The sequence below is a fragment of the Leucopleurus acutus genome (genome assembly GCF_964270905.1).
Source record: "Leucopleurus acutus genome assembly, chromosome: 2".
Lineage (NCBI taxonomy): Eukaryota > Metazoa > Chordata > Mammalia > Artiodactyla > Delphinidae > Leucopleurus > Leucopleurus acutus.
This window is the reverse complement of record NC_139143.1, coordinates 76,513,473-76,519,472: the sequence shown is the minus strand read 5'-3', so window position 1 is coordinate 76,519,472 and position 6,000 is coordinate 76,513,473.

Sequence of the window (6,000 nt, the reverse complement as noted above, 5' to 3'; positions counted from 1 at the left end):
TAAGGCCAACTGGCCCGAGGCAGGGGAACACAATCAGATTCACAGGTTGCATCAGACCGAAATTCTCCGGACCACCCAGTTCCAGAAGCTGCCCTGGAGACATTCCGGACCACCCAGTTCCAGGAACTGACCTGGGCACTTTAAACCCAGCCCAGCCTTCCCGCCTTTCGTGGGGCGGGACTAACGGTCCCCCAGGATACCCGAAAAGACCACCAAATAAGGAATACCCTGCGCCCTCCCGGATTCACCACATCCCTTTCCCTTCTTCGCCTATAAAATCTTGCCCAACCCTCGCCCGGGTGCGACTTCTCTGGCCCCTTTCTCTCGGACCAGTGAACCTCGTCCGGGAGCGCTCCCTAATGAAGCTCACTTGAAGCTTTCCTCTGTTTCGTGGTGCCGTTTGTTAAGATCCGACCTTACAATTATTTTTATTGATATTGACAAATTGCCCTCCATAGAGGTTGTACCAATTTATATTTACATAATCTATTAGCATATCTATTTTCCCACAGTCTTGCTAAAAGTGTTTTATCAAACATCTAAATTTTTGCTAAAATGATAAATGCAAATTGAAACTTCAGTTTAGTTTTAATTTGTATCTCTTATGAGTAAGCTGAGCATCCCTGTAGGTTTAAGAGTCATGTGTATTCTGTTAACTGTCTCTTCATTTGTTTTGCTCACTTTCTTATTGGGATGGTTGTCTTTTTCTTATCCATTTATAAGGCTCTTTATAGTCAAGGAATTAGCCCTTTGCGTATGCTATGAGTTGAATTTTTCCCCTAGTTTGCTGTTTGTCTTTGTTTTCTTTGTTTTTGGCCCCGCAGCATGTGGGATCTTAGTTCCCCGACCAGGGATTGAACCTGTGCCCCCTGCATGGAATCTTAACCATTGGACCACCAGGGAAGTCCCCTGCTGTTTGTCTTTTGACTTGACTTGTGTGATGTTTGTCTTTACCACACAGAGGCTTGCTTGTTTTGTATTTTCTCCGTCTTTTCTTTCATGGCTTCTGAATTTTGACTTAAAGTTAGAGATATCTCCCCCACTTTTAGATAATAAAATAATTCTTCTTGATAGTTTCCATTTTTACTTTAAATCTTTGAAATTTATCTTGGTATACAGTGTGGGGTTTGGAACTCATCTATCTAATTGCTAACTAATATATTTTAATAGCTGGTAGGGCTTGCTCCCCCTTACTGATGTTCTTTTTCTAGATTTTTCTGGCTATTCTTCATTTCAACTAAACTGATATATTTATGGAACTGAGTCTTCCTATCCAAGAACGTTTTAAGTCTTTTCTTTTGTGCAAGTCTTCTTTTAAGGTTTCTTCGTCATGTTTTAACATTTCCTTCATATTGGTTTTGAATTTTCTTGATAAGTTTAGTCCCAGTTATGCAAAAGAATGATGATAATGACGAGCCATGCATGGAATCAACTAGATTAGGAGGAAAATAAAATCATGAGGAAAATAATAGTGAAATTTGGGTAAGGTCAATTAATTGGAGGACTTGATAGGTTGAGGAATAAGATTAGGATGGGGAAAACTAGTGGAATAAATGAGCTGGAAGGGCTTCCCACCGGGAAATACTATCAAGTCTAGGTTCTGAAGACTCTCAACTCTGTTGACGCATATTCTCCTTAGAGTCTCTGGCTATGAGCTTAACTGATATTTTCTTTTAATTAAAAAAATCTGCTTTTCTTGTGTCTAATTGTGCTTAGTGTTTTCTTCTTTGGTTAATATGAATTCCAGGAGACATGGTCTGTGATTACCATGTAAACACTAACCTAAATGAAGCTGGTGTAGTTGTAATAACAGCAAACAAAATAGACTTTAAGGTAGGAAGCATCGCCAGAAATAAAGAAGGACATAGTGAGAAAAGGATCCACTCCGGAGGAAGCGTAGCAATTCTAAATCTGTAACATGTAATAACATAGTCTCCAAATATGTAAGTAAAAATGCCAGAAAAGCAGAAAAGACAAATTCAAATCATGATGAAAGATTTAAACATACCTCTATAAGTAGCTAATAGAATAAGCAGACAAAAAAAGTCAGTAGAGCTATAGATTTGAACAAAATAATTAATAAACTGGCCCAAACTGACATATATAGAACACTACACCCTAAAACTACAGAATATACCCTCTTTTCAAGTGTTCATGGAACATATACAAAAATTGACCATACACTTGGCTATAAAGCAAGTCTCAACGTGGTTTAAATGATTCAAATCACAGTGTATGTTTTCTGACCACAGCAGTGTTTAAATGAGTGTGTAAAAAATCATCAAGCTGAACACTTATATTGTCTGACTGTTCTATTAAATATATTTTCTTTAAAACAAAACAAAACAGTTTTGGGGACTTCCCTGGTGGTCCAGTGGTTAAGAATCCGCCTTCCAATGCAGGCGACACGGGTTGGATCCCTGGTAGGGGAACTAAGTTCCCACATGCCACAGGGCAACTAAGCCTGCATGCCGCAACTACTGAACCCGCGCTCTCTGGGGCCCGTGCACCACAACTAGAGAGAAGCCCGTGCACTGCAACAAAGAGCCAGCATGCTGCAACTAAGACCTGACGCGGCCTAATAAATAAATAAAACAACCCCCTTGTAAATTAACATAAATAATATTTTTAAAAAACCACTTTTCCACTGCCAGTCATAAGTTCCCTTCCATCAAGTTTCAATGATATCTATGCTATTTTATTTATCTTGTGTTTACTCATATGTACATCTCTAAATCCACACGTTTTAAATGACAGGCACTTTACATATGTTATCCCAGTAAACTTTAACAACCATCCAAAGAGATAGTCTTTTAACCCCCATTTTATAGATAAGGAAAGTGAGAAGTGGAATAGTTAAAAAGTAACTTGCAGTGACCACTAAGTAGTGCTGAGTCAGAACTGGAACTCAGAACTCTGATTCATAGCCTTTGCTCTTTACATAATAACATGCCATGATACCATTCGTGAGTATATTCCCAACTTTCTCCCTTTGCATTTTCTCCCCTGGGAATTATTAAACACCGCAATAAAAATTCAACATCTATTGAGTACCTCCTTTATGCCAGGTTCTGGTTTCATTGTTGGCCATACAAAAATAAGATAAACAGTCCCTCCCCTTAAAGAGTTCAGTCCAAAGGGGAAGAACGACATAATTTATAATACAGTGTGTTAAGTGCTACATAGAGGTGTGTGCCTTATCCACCATTCTCCTGTTTCTTCTGTCCTTCATGGATCAGTTATACCATCTCATCTGGTTATTTTTCTCCCTTTTCCTTCAGTTTACAAGCCCTCTAGATGAAGACCGCAAGCATCCTGCCAAATACATTCTTCTAATTTTTGTGAAATTGAGTGTGGCACAAAAGAGGCTGGCAGCTTCCCAAACAGGGTAAGTGTTGAGTAAAGGCAGGGTCAGAAAGGAGTAGGATCTACTTTGGGGCCACTAAAGAGACTAGCCTGATGGGAGCTGGCACTGAAAGATATGTTTGAAAAGGCAGGGTGTTGCCAGACCCAGACTAGAGACTGCTCGAAATGCCAGGCCAGGACGTGTGCTTGAGCCACTAGGCAACAAGGACCTATTGTAAATTATCAACTCTGACTGATAAGATTAAAATGTTATTTTAAGATTGCGCAGGCAGCGATGTTTCAGAAAGACTGACATTAGAAGATTCTGAAAGTGGGGAGGCCAGTTAGGCTCAACAAACACCTACTGAGAACTCAGATCCCAGGCACTGGAGGTGAGGAAATGAAAGCCAGTTTCTTCCTTTGAGGAGTTCACAATCAACTGAGAGAGATAAACAACAAAAAACATAATGTACTAGATATGATGACACAGTCAACGCAAACCTACGGTCGATAAAATATGGTGAAAGAGAGGAGTCTGAGGTAGCATGGAAAGAGAGCAGGCAGGGGAAAGACATAGAGCTGGTAAGCTCTAGCTCTGCAGCCTCACCTGCTGAAATAGTTAGCTATGAGGAAAGGGAAAGAGAATGTTAAAGGGCAAGGTAATGGCTTGGCACAGCCTATCAAGATTATGAACCATATAGTCAATGAGGGAGAAAGAGGAATGTTCTCTTAACAATGATCAAGCCAGAGGGCGTGGTCATGTAGTGGGCCAGCTCAGTTTACTTCCAGGATCCTCTCTAACCCTCATCAGCTAAACTGAAGAAAGCAAGTAGCGTAGGTTAGCAGGCCAGGAAGGAAGCTAGAAAACTAGTTTTCTAGTTAGAAGATAGAAAATGGTTGCCTAGAAAGAGATTAGGGATGGAATTGACTGGAAAAGCGCCCTAGAGAAATTTGGGGGATTTTGGTGTTCTGTATCTTGCTTAAGATGCTTGTTACCTGTAAGCATGCGATTGTCAAAACTCAATGAACAGAACACTTAAGAACAGTGCATTTTAGGGAATTCTCTGGCGGTGCAGTGGTTGGGACTCTATGCTTCCACTACAAGGGGCATGGGTTCAATCCCTGGTCGGGGAACTAATATCCCACATGCCGTGTGACCAAAAAAAACCCCCAAAAAACCAGTGCATTTTATTGTAGGTAAATTATGCCTCAATAAAAAAAGAAATCAAATTACAAAACTTGAGGAGGGAAAAAAGAAAATTAAGACTCAAAGAGGGAATGGACTTGAGGATATGGGGAAGGGGAAGGAGAAGCTGTGACAAAGCGAGAGAGAGGCATGGACATTTATACACTACCAAGCGTAGGGTAGATAGCTAGTGGGAAGCAGCCGCATAGCACAGGGAGATCAGCTCGGTGCTTTGTGACCACCTGGAGGGGTGGGATACGGAGGGTGGGAGGGAGGGAGATGCAAGAGGGTAGAGATATGGGAACATATGTATATGTATAACTGATTCACTTTGTTATAAATCAGAAACTAACACACAATTGTAAAGCAATTATACTCCAATAAAGATGTAAAAAAAAAAAAAAAGACTCAAAGAAGGAAATTAGATCCCATGAAAAATTTCCCAACTAGTCTGAGAACCAAAAGAATTTGGGTATTTGGGGAAAGAGTAACTGATACCTATTATTTGCCAGACCCTAGACTACACTCTTTCACATATTTCAACTTCATCTCCGATCCAACAATGTCCATCTAAGCTCGGTATTTTAACAGTATTGTGACTATTTCAGGGAGAGAGTGAAATAGGTCTGTGAAAGGTGGTGGAGAGCTCAGATGAATGGAAGATTTTGTACAGTGTGCAGTGTAGACTGTGAGATAAAAGATGTATGAGGGCTGGGTTCAGTCCCCCGAAAGGCAGAAGGGGAAAAGGTGAGAGAAAGGCAAGGAATACAGGAAATGTCTGAAGGAATTTCTCCAGAAACTTGAAAAATCAGAAAATTGGGTCCATCTCTGATTCAACCTTTTCTTCCACAAAAAAAGGAATAAAACTTTTGTAAATCAAATTTAAGAAGTCAAAACTCTGCCATTAAAATACTTAGAAGGGGGGGCTTCCCTGGTGGCGCAGTGGTTGAGAGTCCGCCTGCCGATGCAGGGAACACGGGTTCGTGCCCGGGCCCGGGAAGATCCCACATGCGGCGGAGCAGCTGGGCCCGTGAGCCATGGCCGCTGAGCCTGCGCGTCCGGAGCCTGTGCTCCGCAACGGGAGACGCCACAACAGTGAGAGGCCCACGTACCGCAAAAAATATATATATTTATTTAGAAGGTCTGGAACCATATGCATTAAACCAGCGGTCCCCAACCCCCGGGCCACGGACCAATACCGGTCCGTGGCCTGTTAGGAACCAGGCCACACAGCAGGAGGTGAGCGGCAGGCGAGCAAGTGAGTGAAGATCATCTGTATTTACAGCCTCTCCCCCTCACTCGCATCACCGCCTGAGCGCCGCCCCCTGTTAGCATTTTGGTGAGTTGCAGAATTATTTCATTATATATTACAATGTAACAATGATAGAAACAAAGTGCACAATAAATGTAATGTGCGTAAATTATCCCAAAATCATCTCACCCCCGCCCCTGGTCCGTGGAAAAACTGT